The 12,879-nt window shown below is 41.5% G+C and overlaps 1 long non-coding RNA gene across 1 annotated transcript in view; it reads right to left on the bottom strand.

The window, feature by feature from the left end:
• The window catches only part of LOC119536345, a 93,077-nt gene that overhangs the window by 33,516 nt on the left and 46,682 nt on the right, over nucleotides 1-12,879 (bottom strand). The gene's annotated exons all lie outside the window — the stretch shown is intronic.

Genomic DNA, 12,879 nt, shown 5'->3' with positions numbered 1-12,879 from the left:
GTATTGGAATAGCTAGAAGGAAATACCTGAAACTGTTGTACTGCAACCCAGTAGCCTTGATTCTTGAAGACAATTGTGTAACTATGTAGCTTACATGGTGTAGTCACATGTGTGATTGTGAAAACCTTGTGGCTCACACTCCCTTTATCCAGCATATGGATGGAAGAGTATAAGAATGGGGATGAAAACTAAATGAAAAATAAGGTGGGATGGGGAGGATGGAATGATTTGGGTGTTCTTTTTTACTTTTATTTTTTATTCTTATTTTTATTCTTTTTGGTGTAAGGAAAATGTTCAAAAATTTATTGGGGTGATGAATGCACAACTATATGATGGTACTGTGAACAGTTGATTGTACACCATGGATGATTGTATGGTATGTGAATATATCTCAATAAAACTGAATTTTTTTTAAAAAAAGGATGTTTATAGCAGCATTATCTGTAATGATCTCAATCTGGAAACAACCCAAACGTCTAAAAACAGTAAAATGTGTACAAGCAGTAAAATAGATAAATGGAATAATATTCAATAATAAAAATGAACAAACTAGAGCCTCACACAATTGGGATGAATATTGAAAAGATAAAGTTGAGAAGGGGAAAAAAGCCAGACACAAAAGTATACAGACTGTACGATTCTGAACAATTGTATAAAGTTCACAATGGACAAAAGTAAATTGTATTGTTTGAGGGTGAATATATAAATGACAAAACAGTAAAGCGAGGCAAGAAATTGACACCCTTTAAAGTCAGGATCACTGTCTCTGGGAGAAAAGAGGGCATTGCAATTAGGAAGGGGCACATGGGGAGCTTTCGGAAGGCTGGCAATGTTGTATTTCTTGAACTGGGTGATTGTTAAGGTATACACTTTACAATAATTTGTTAAAGTGTGCATTCATGTTTATGCACTTTTCTGTGTGTGTGTGTGTGTATGTGTGTGTGTGTGTGTGTGTGTGTGTGTGTGTGTGTGTGATGTTTCACAATAAGGAATTAAAAAGAAAAACAACTGCAAGGCATGGCAACTTTCTGAGCTAGCCGTGTGTGTGTGTGTGTGGAACCTGCCAGATCCACTTCACACCTTGAGTTCCTGCTTGGCTGATTCCCTGTAGCCCACCCAACTGCAAGTTGCAAATTTATAGGCCAACTGAGCCCAGATGGTTTCCTGTGATAGCTGCTAGGGGCATAATAATGAATACACATCTCTCTACACGTTCCTGAGTGCGTTTTGGCAGGATTTTTACTGCAGGCAGTAAAGCCTCGTTACAAAGTCCCTTGCTTTCTCAGGGGCTTGGCACATTGCAGTTGAGCTGCACTGCCTCTTGTTGCAGGCAGCCCATCATCCTTGTCCCACATAGCATCCTTCAGAGCTGGCTTTTTCTCCATTGCCCTATAATGTTGTTTGATTGATCGTTACTAATAATAATTGTATTTCAGAAACACCAATTCCTGTTCTCACAGCTGGAACTTCCTCTTTGCACTAATTGGAAAAACATCCTCTGGGAAATGGGGCATCTTTATAGAGTCAATCTTTGGTGATGATTATGTCAACTGTATCAAGATTACAGCAGAGAGGTGAAGTCTCTGAAAGTATCCCAGTGAAATGGTCTCAGACCGGAGTCCAAGAAACCACACTGACCTGACGGATATCCAGATCCCATCTGGAGAAACCAAGGGTCACGTTAGGGAAAGGCTAGCTGGAGAGGGTGGGGGTCAATCCAGGGCTCAAGAACCACCCCATCAAATGGTCCTCCAATTTCTTCCCCCCCCCCTTCTTATTATGGTAGCCCTGAATATTAGCTGTATAATTAAGACTGCATTTCCCAGTTTCCCTTGCAACTAGATATGGTCATGTGACTAAACCCTGACTTAAGAGAATGCAAGCAGAAGTGGTATGTGGAATTTCCAGGAAGGGTCCTTAAAGGAAGGGTGCATCATCTTCTTCTTCCTTCCCATCCTTCCTGCCCCGCCATTAAAGCAGCTGTTGTAGCTGGAGATTTAGCAGCCAGTTTGAACAATTAGGTGACTTTGAAAATGGAGTCCATGCCAATGGATTAACTTCCTAGACTTTTGCAAAAGAGAAATAAGCTACCATCTTGTTTGAGCCGCTACTTTGGGAGTTTTCTGTCACTTGTAGTTGAACCCAATCTTAACCGATACAAGAGCACTTTTTGCAATGGTAAAGAAATGGAAACAACCTAAGTGGCCCACAGAGGGGCTGGCTAAATTCATTCACTCATTTACTTACTCATTCATCAAACTTTTAATAAGTGCCTACACATGCCTGGCTCTGGTCTGGGTATTGGGGATATAGTGGTAAAAAAGATATCATCCCTACCCTCAAGAACTTTATTAGAAGAGGAGGCAGAAGGCATAAATAAATGGACAACTACAAAATAGTGTAATATGTGGAATCACAGAGGCTAAATAGTTAGAAAAATGTTTTAATAGGATGGGGAAAATACTCATGACATATTGATGAATAAAAATAGTTTGTTACAGATTATGCACAGTGAGTCCACTTTGTAAAATAATATATATATTTGCATGGAGAAAAAATGAAACGGCTATATACCTTGTCTGCCTACCGTGAACAGACACTGGCATTTAGTAGGGCCACAATAAATGGTTAATGAATGAAAGAATCTATTTCAGGATAGAGGAATTTTTTTCCTGTATTTTTCTATACTTTCCACGTGTTCCCCAATAAGAATATAACACTTTCATAATTAGGAATAAATATCTCCATTACAAATTAATATTATTTTTGAAGTTGAGGATCAAGACAAAATGTGAAGGGTAGCGATTTGTTAGAATGTTAACTAAATTGTGCTAAACAGTCTCAAAAAAGAAATTCAAACCTGAGATCTGAGTGTGGCTTCTCACTACGGGGAGGGCATGGAAGGGACAGGTTCTCAGGCCCCATGCACTGTCTGGAAGCAGGTAGGGAAGTTCAACCGGGGCTTTGTTCTACATTTTTAGTGGGGCAGGGCCCACTGCAGCCAAGTTATTAAGCACTGGCCCCATCACTTCTCTTCCCAGGGCTCCTCTCTGCTGGGCCTCCTGCCCCGCCATTAAAGCAGCTGTTGTTGTTTTGTAGCGGCTAATTAACTCCACACTGCATGAAGCCAGACACTAATTGGCCCACTCACTTAATCAACTTTAATGTCTCTCTTCTGGTGGACTGCTGCTTTTGTTTCTCTGATCATCAACAAATGTGGTTCCAGGGGAGTGGCAATCATGAGCCTCCAGTGGACATGCCTGGTTCTAACCCTGGCACCCACTGTGTAGGATGCTGGCTGCTCATTTTGACCCTCCATTAGCCCAGTGGACAGACTCTGAAGTTCATGAAGTTTGCCAGCGTCTCTTGGGACCTGAGCTGATTGCTTCTCTTGCATGATAGTATGAGTCATCGGATGTTTGGCTCCTCAAGAGAATCGGCCTCATCTATGTCCATTTGCTGACACATATTTAAGTCTCTAAAATATAACGTACACTGCTACTGCAACTTCATGTTATTGAGGTTTTTTTTTCTGTAACAGATACGCACGTGCATGTAACGTGAACGCAACATGGAATGTGGTAGATGAGCAATACATATTTTTAACTGTATGAAGGAAAACATCACTCTTATCCCCATTTGTCAGATGAGGAAACTGAGACATTAATATTTTACATCTGTGATTGAAATGACATTTTCACTCATTGCAATCACAGCCCTCTAAGAATAGGACCAAGTCGTATTTTAGTCCCATTTATGGGAGAAATGGAGGCTTTCAGCAAGAGAAGTGACTTTTGTAAGATCACACAGTAAGTAGAATTAGGGCTTGAATTTAGGCATCACAACCTGAAGTCCTCCCTTTTTGGCTGAATTGACAAGATTTCCCCACACCTGATCATGACATGGTGATTTTGAGTTTTAGCCTCCCACAAGATGAGGATAGCTGTGCAGGTGAGGTTTATTGACCCAGCTTCTCAAAGCCCAACATGCTCTCTGCCTCCTTCCCGGGCCATTCTGTATGCCTTTCTTTCCTTTTCTTCCTCAAGCATCTCAAACCCAACTTAAGACACTACTGTCACAAGACAGCTTATCTGGGGAGGGGTGGGGAGGCCGACCGCAGTTCTGTTTCTACCTGAAGAAAAGCATTGACCAGGGCGATTGAGTCACGGAGCTTGCGGGAGTTGGGTGTTTGGGAGACAGCAAAGCAAAGTGTTTACACTCTTGCATTTGAACTCTGCCTCTCCCTCAGACTGCAGTGTCCCCTGGGTAAAGTGGCTTAAGCTCTCTGTGCCTCCATTTCACTTTCTATGGAAAGTGTTGCTGTGAGGATGAACTGAGGTCATCTACATTTCATGCAGAACACAAGGCCTGGCAAGAATAAATACTCAACATGTTGGGAACAGTGACACTGACACAAACTCAGAACCTGGTTTGCAGAGCCAAAAGGCCCATTCCTCAGAGGCCTAAGGATGTAGAGCGAGGGGTCTCAAACTGTAGCCTGCATCAGATTCACAGATTGCTGGGCCCCACTTCCAGAGTTTCTTGTTCAGTAGTTCTGGGGTGGGGCCTTGGAATTTGCATACTAACATGCAAATGGCCTTAGGGATGCTTCTGCTTCAGGGACCACCGATTTAGAACACTGAGGCAAGAATCATGCCTTGTTCACTATTTTTTCCCCAGACGTCCAGCACAATGCCTGGCCTACAACAGGAGCCCAAAAAATATTTGTGGAATGAGTACATTTTCTCCATCTCCCTGGGGCTTTAAATGTCCAGGAAGCTGTCCTTCTCCATAAAAATTCCATTCTCTATCTTTTTTATTGCCGTCATATTTACTACAACTTGGCGCTGACAATCTCCTCTTCGTAGACTCCCCGTTTTCCCCTTGACTACCCTCCATTTCCCCAGCGAGTGTCTCTCCCCTGGATCTCAACCTTTTCCATTAACTCTGTGCGCTGAACAGCCTGTTCCAGGACATCAAACTTTAATTTAAACAGAAAATAATCAATAAGCTTAGCAAATTGCCCATGGCAACCTCTGTTGAGAGAATCAAAGGGTTTTATGGGTAATTTAAAGGGTGTCCTCACTCATCCCTCAAGGTAAAGCTTAGCACGCTGACAAGAGCCTTTTTCCACCCCGACCCAGGGAGTGTGGAAGGAAATGGAAGAGGGAGGCCTTAGGTCCTGCGGTTGGGGAGGCTGGGCCGGTTGGGCCAGGAGGAAAGGTCTGTCTGTCAGGATTAAAAGCTTCTAAGAAAAAAAGCGCTGACATTCGATACTGAGCCTTGTGTGAATTAGGGACTTTTGGTTACAGGCAACAGAAACTGACTGTGGATAACTTCAGAAAATAAAAGTATTGGCACACTATGGGGTATAATTGAAGAAAAAGGCTAAAATAGCTGGGTCTTGGAAATATGAGAACTCTACTCTCTCAATGGCGCTATTTGGGGGATGCATTCGTGTTTTCGGTTTTTGTGTCCTTTGGTTCAAGATTCATATCTCAAGAGAGCATCTGAGCAGCCTCACAGGGCTTCTTGCCCCTCCCTTGGCATCCTATGGACATTCCCACCAAGAGCATAAGTGGGTATGGAGAGCTAGTTCCCCAAAGGACTATTAAAGTGGTGGTAACTAAAGACGGGGGTGGCAAAGATGGGCTGGCAGTGACATGTTTCTACTATAGAACTTTTCTGGTGGCTTTGTGTTATCATCTTCCCCAAACAAGAGTGGCCAATCCAGCAGTATTTATGAGTGTTTGTCTGATTCTAGGTCAGGGCAGGACTTTGGAGGGCCATCAACACATAGCCTGGTTTTCTACCAGAGCTGGAAGAGCTGTCTACCATTTTCTGAGACTCCCCCCAGCCTCCTCTGAGAAGAATGTTCAATTTTTAAGCCCTTACAAACAGGACGTACTTCCATCTAGAGTGATACTAAAAATATTTGACAATGGTTCACCATGGGTGTGGGCTAATCAAAACTATCACAGCTGTGAAAGAACTCGTAAGACCAAACTGGTCCATGCCAGCTGGCAATTAGTGGGGTATCCTTAACCTAAGTGGGGCACTGAAAGCTTGTTCTCTCTGATCTCCGCAATGGATACCTGGAATGGCTCCTTATTCCTTGGGAGAAATACTGGGGAGTCCCTCAGTGAGTTTTGCACACTCAGGGTTTTATCAGGGACTCCAGAACTTAGTGTGGCAACAATAACATGGATCCAGCCTTATTAACAGCTAAAACTAAATGCCCCACATAGTCTGCTGCTCTCTCCTGCCTGTAGGATCTGGAGCTGAACTGCCCAGCTCCAAAACCCAGTTCTGCTACTTACCAGCTCCGTGACTTTGAGCAAGTTACTCACTATTGCCAAGCCTACGTTTTCCTTTGTAACCAGATGATAACAGTCCCTGCCTCATAAAGGTGGTTGTAAGAATTAAGTAGGTTAAAGGTATAAGGTGCTTAGCATTAACACCTGGTTCATAGTTGGCACTCAATAAATGCCAGCTGTTGTTGTTATTAATATTAGTATCATTTATTTCCTAAAAACATCAAGGACAGAGAATCCCAGAACCAAAGAATCAGGGTCATAAAGAAAATCATAGTTGAAAGACTCCTTGAAAATCAGTGTGTTCAATCCCTTCCACGGACAGAAAGGACTCTGAGGCGCTGAGAGGAGAGTCACTGGCCTGAGGGGCAGCCATATAGTTAGGGAGCACCAGGGCCATGGCCCAGCCTGTTGCGGTTGTATGTGCGGCTTCTGTGCCAAAGTGGTCACTTTGGCCCATGCATAGGCCAAGACGGGAGGTCCTTGCAGCGCTGATATAATAAGAGGCTGGAGGATCTGATAAAGGAAACCTGCTCCACCTCGGCTGTGCGTTGTGCCAACTGTCCTAGTACCTCCCCCGGCCCCTGTGAGGGGCATGTGGGTGGGAGGTAGAGGCAGGGAAGGCCAGGTGGGGAGTGAACGAACTCAGGACTGAAGAGTCAGGGAAACCTGGCTTCTGTCCCCTAACCTGACTTTGTGCCAACTCCATCCTGACGTAACTGGCATTTCTAATGGCCTTTATTCATCCCAAAGTATTTTCACAGACCCTATCATTTCATTTAATCCCACCTCCACTGTGAGCTAAGTATTCTTATTAGTCCATTTCAGAAATGAGACTGGTTAAATGACTCATACTTTATCCTCTTTTAAATTCTTTATTGTGTAAATTTTCAAACATACGTAAAAGGAAAAAAAAATTCACAAACTTCCATTTAGCCATTCACAGCTTCAGCAATTATCAACATAATTTAATTGTTGATGGCCATTTTGTTTGTTTGTTTGTTTGTGCTCCCTTCTTCCACCCTTTTTCCTCCTCCACTGGATTATTGTAAAGAAAATTCCAGACATCATATCAGTTCATCCATAAACATATCTCTAAATGATAAGGACTCCTTTTAAAAGATAATCACAATACCACAATTCTTTTATATCTACAAGTAGTTGTTCCTCTTTTAAGATCCTTACATAATACCTTCACTGTTTTTTTAAGAACAGTAGTAATTTATTTTTCACTCAACATAATATCAAAAATATTTTACCAAGTCGTTAATTATTCCTCTAAAACATAATATTTAAGCATGCATGGTAACGGACCATAATTTATGGAGCCAATCATGTTTTAGACATTTACATTATTTCCAATTTTTCACTATAAAAAGTGCTTCAAGTAAGCACTTGTGGTAGACTGCTAAACATTCCCCAATATCGGTTCTCACCTTATTCCTTAGATTAGAACTCCAATTTTACTTGGTGTGACAAAAGATCAGTTAAAAAAATATATATCATTTCCCAACTTCCCTTGCAATTAATTGAGGCCAAGTGAACATATGCCAGCCAATGAGATATAAGTTGAAGTGTAACTGGCACTTCTGGGAAGGCGTCTTCTCAGTTGAAAAGTGCTCTATTTTTGCCCTCACCTCTTTCCTTCTTCCTGCTGCCTGTAATGCAGGCAGTGTGGTTGGTGGTCCTGCTACCATCTTGAACCATTAAAATGGAAGCCACACTCTAAGGAGGTAGAGCAGAAGGTTAGAAGAAGCTTGGATCTCTGATGACCCCAGAATCAGAGGTCTGTTTATCTTCAGACCCCCTTTTCATGACAAGGCAATAAATGCCTCTTTTATTTAAGCACTGTTATTTTGAGGTTTCCTGCTTCTGCACCTGAACCTAATCCTAATAAAGTCTTTGCACATGTACATGATTATTGGATCTAGCACGTCAGATTCTAACCTTGTATCACAGCTGTTTATGTTCATATCTCACCTCTCATACTGCTCTTTAAGTTCCCCGAGGGCAAGGATTTTCATCTGCTTCATCTTCATATCCCACACAACACCTATCCCAATGCTTGGCACAAAATAAAGGTTTAAAAACAATTTTTTTTGAGAGAATGAATGAGGATATGAATGTGGGAATGTGTGACCCCAAGCAATTGATTTTACCTGGCCAAGACTTAGCTACCTTGATTTTAAAAGGAGCTATCAAAGTCTACTCTGGAAGCTTTTGAGAAAGCCCAATGATGTATATTATTTTTAATTCTGAAAACTTTATAACTTAAGAGTTTATCAGTAAGGGGGGAGGGTGCAAAGAGCAGAGTGATAAGGCCCTGATGCTGGAACGTGCTGGACTTCCCATAAACTGCAGGAGCACCATGGGCTGGAGAAGGGCTATGGAAGGCAGGAGAGGCAGATAACAGGCTTGGTGGGTGGTCTTGCAGGCCAAGGAAAAGCCTTCTAAGTGGGAAATGTATCTCATAATGGCATGGACCTCACAGAGTTATTAGGAGTTATAAGTGCTTGCCACATGGAAAGCATTTAATATGTGCTCATTATCATTATCATTATTGTTATTACTATTATCAGGGTAGTATCCTTAAAAGAGAATGGGTGTGAGGCATGCAACCAGGTGACTGAAACTTGAGGACAGTATGTTGAGTGAAATAAGCCAGAAACAGAAAGACAAACATTATAATGCCTCACTAATATGGACTAACTATAATGTGCAAACTCTGAGAATTGAATAGGAGAGCACAGGTTATGAGGGGAAAGCTTATAGCAAAGGGTCCTAGACTGTAAGCTCTTACAGCAGTCACATCTATTCCTAAATTATAATGGTTATTTCTAAATTCTGAGATGCTGAGAGCATTTTTTGAATAAGCTGGTCATTCCCTGGAACTTCGGGTATCTGTGTGACACCTGAGACTCAGAGCTAAAGTTCTGCAGCTATGAAAATCAGCATTACACCATAGAACAACTGTTAAAAAAAAAAACAAAAACTGAAAAAGAGATTAGACTTCAATAAGAGATATGAATGAAATGGCCTTGGTTATGATTAAAGTAAATCAGACTAAGGGGTAAAGGTGATATTGACTGTGTTTTAAAACTTCAACTGTGTGAGACCAAAGGAATAGATGTTTATTTGGTACAAAATTTATATTTTCTGTAGCAAACTATCTAATTCAGTTTATTTGAATGTCATAACTACATGGAAACTTGAATAGGGAGTGAGATCTTCTTGGTTTGTACAGGTTAGTGTGATGCCCCAATACATTCCAGAGTAATTTGGGCAGAGAATAAAAAATATTTGCAAAGCCTCCTTGAGGGACTGGGGGGGAAAACGTGGAAATAGTAAACTTCCCCACCTGGGGAATTCCTGATATTCTCGCAAGCATGGGGGACAACCAATTTAATAGGCCAAGCCCTCAATCTTGGGGCTTGCCTTTATGAAACTTAGGAGAAGCTAAGCCCACTTATAATTATGCCTAAGATTCACCCCCAGAGAACCTCTTTTGTTGCTCAGATGTGGCCTCTCTCTCTAAGCCAACTCTGCAAGTAAACTCACTGCCCTCCTCACTATGTGGGACATGATTCCCAGGGGTTAAATTCCCTGGCAATGTGGGACCTGACTCCTAGGGATGAGCCTGGCCCTGGCTGACATTGTGGGATTGAGAATGCCTTCTTGGACCAAAAAGGGGAAGAGAAATGAAACAAAATAAAGTTTCAGTGGCTGAGATATTTCAAATAGAGTTGAGAGGTCATTCTGGAGGTTATTCTTATGCATTATATAGATATCCCTTTTTAGTTTTTAGTGTATTAGAATAACTAGCAGGAAATACCTGAAACTGTTGAACTGCAATCCAGTAGCCGTAATTTTTGAAGATGACTGTATAACTATATAGCTTTTACAGTGTGACTGTGTAATTGTGAAAACCTTGGGACCGACACTCCCTTTACCCAGTGTATGGACAGATGAGTAAGAAAATAAAGACAAAAAATTGAATAAATAAAGGGGGGGAAGGGTATAGATTGTTTTGGGTGTTCTTTTTCTTTTTATTTTGTTATTCTTTCTTTCTTTCTTTCTTTCTTTCTTTCTTTCTTTATTTATTTTGGAGTAATGAAAATGCTCAGAAATTGATTGTGGCAATGAATGCACAACTACATGATGATACTGTGAACCACTGATATTCACACATATGTGAATGTATCTCAATAAAATTGCATTTTTGAAAAAAAAGAGAATGGGATCAGGAGTCAAAAATATATGGCTTCATTACTGGTTTTGGAAGTTTCCAATCTCAAGACACCAGTCAAGTAACTTTTGTTTCTTGTGATCTCAGTTTCCTCGTATGTAAAACGAAGGTCTAGAAAATGTAGGACTAGTAAATGACTGCCAAACTTACGTTAGCTTCAGACCCTACACTCAAATGGAATAGTCCATGAGTTGTAAAGTATGTCAAAGAGACAACAGTGGAGTGACTGTGGAGAAGAGGGTGTGGGCTACCTACTTGGCCTTCCCCACTCCCTCAGCCTGGTGGCCCTCAGGGGGCTTCTCAAGGCCCTATTTAAAAACCACTGACTAGGAGCTCTCTAAGATCCTTCCAGTTCCAAAGCTCTGTCATCCTGCCCCATTGCACTTATCTTCTACAGGAGAAGTATAATTTTGAAGTGGATCGATGTGTCTTGGTATCCTAGGAAGAGTACCTTGGTTTATTTTCATCAATAGTCTTTATCATCCTTATCCCTCAAGCCCAGGGTAGGAGAGTGATGGAAGAGGGGCTAAGGAAAGATAAGTATTGGGAGGATAAAGGAGACACAGAAAGGACCAGGGCACGAAACACAAGCAAGGTGTACACATGGCATAAACAGGATGGGAGTGGAGCTGGGTACCATAATGGAAGGCTCTGGAAAATCCCCAGATTCCATCTCTGGGAGTAACAGCGACCATGATCCAGTTGGACGGCTAAGTAGTCAGCTGTTCCTGGTCAAAGCTATAGCGTTGAGCTCTTCACTACCTATAAAGGTAAAAGAGGAACCTCCACAGACCCAAGGGGTACTTGAAATATGACTAGTCTGAACTGAGATGTGCTGTAAGTATAAAATACACACCAGGTATGAAGCCTTTGTAAGAAAAAAAGTAAAATATCTCAATAATTATATTTTTGCCATGCTATGAAATAGTTTTTATTGTGAATAAGGAAATAAGCACATTCAACAAGATTAATACATAGTCCACAGAAAACATTGTATTACATAACATTGTGGGTAGTTAAAAGCCAAGTCAAATTCCAGTTAACCCTCAAATTCATTAAGGTAAATTTCTAAAATATAATTGGGTCATTATTTCTTAAACTTTCTAATCTTTGCATCTATAAGAACTGACTTTCAATAACTTTATAGTGAGTATATGCTGAAATGATATATTGGATATACTGGAAAAAATAAATATATTATTAAAATTCACCTGCTTCTTTTTACTTTTTTGAGTGGCTACTAGAAAATTTTAAGTTATATATGTGGCTCGCATTATATTTCCTTTGACCAGCACTGCTCTCCAGACCGTTGTAGTAGTTCCCCTCAAGGGCCAGAAGACCCTCCAGCACTACCCAGGTCTCTTCGCAGAAACCATCCAGCCGAAAGCACTGTGAGCATCCCAAATGGTTGCTGGGGAAATGTGGGTGTGCCTTGTCCCAAGACAGCACAACAAACAGAATCTACGACGTGAAATCAAATTTTGCTTGCAGCCTAGATACAAACACAGGTTCACCCAAAGCTTAAAGTCTTTTGAAGCATCTCGATTTTTTCAAAAGGACTGTACGGCTACAAACATAGTGTCAGTGGAGAGGGGAGTTCCCTCCGTGCCCTTCCCTTACAATCCCAGTCCATCCCTCTGAGTCCCAGACGGGGAAAATAGAATTGAATTTTCCAAAACAGTTGAAATCAGCCAGGAAAACCGTGAAATGTTTATTCTGCGGCAGAGTGAAAAGCGCACATTTTCTATCAAGATAGAAAATAAGAACAAAGATCCAAACACCCAGTCCAGGGCACTGCCATTTTAGTCACACTCTGCTTGTGCTTTTGGCTGTGTTACAATACAAAATAAATCCCTTTATAATCCCTCACACTGGCTCAAACAAAAATATTTTCATGAGCACCATAGCGGACCCTTTGGGCATTTCTTCCTATAAAAGCTCATCTCCACTGAAAACCTTTTTTTACTTTTTTTCTGATCAGCATCCTTTTACAAAATGGTGAACTGAAATGACTGGGTTATGTCTGTGGGATGGGGGGGTGGGGTGGGGAATGTGGGCACCATTCCAAAGAGAAAACCACCTCACAAGCTCAACATCCTCCCCAAACTCTCCATAATCCTCCCCAGAACACATCAACACATCCAATCTCCCATTTTCTGCCTAGCGACATTCTTGTGCCTTGCTTAATCCTTGAGTTGTTACTTACCGGTCTGCATAGTTTGCAGAGTCTTTGACAAGCGTGACACTTCCCCTGAACCCCCACTCCTCAATCCAGCTCAGTGTGCTTTCACATAACACTCAATAAATATTTACTGAATG

This window comes from Choloepus didactylus, chromosome 6 (genome assembly GCF_015220235.1).
Source record: "Choloepus didactylus isolate mChoDid1 chromosome 6, mChoDid1.pri, whole genome shotgun sequence".
Classification (NCBI taxonomy): Eukaryota; Metazoa; Chordata; class Mammalia; order Pilosa; family Megalonychidae; genus Choloepus; species Choloepus didactylus.
The sequence above is the reverse complement of the archived record's forward strand: the minus strand, read 5'-3'. Positions and strand labels throughout refer to the sequence as shown.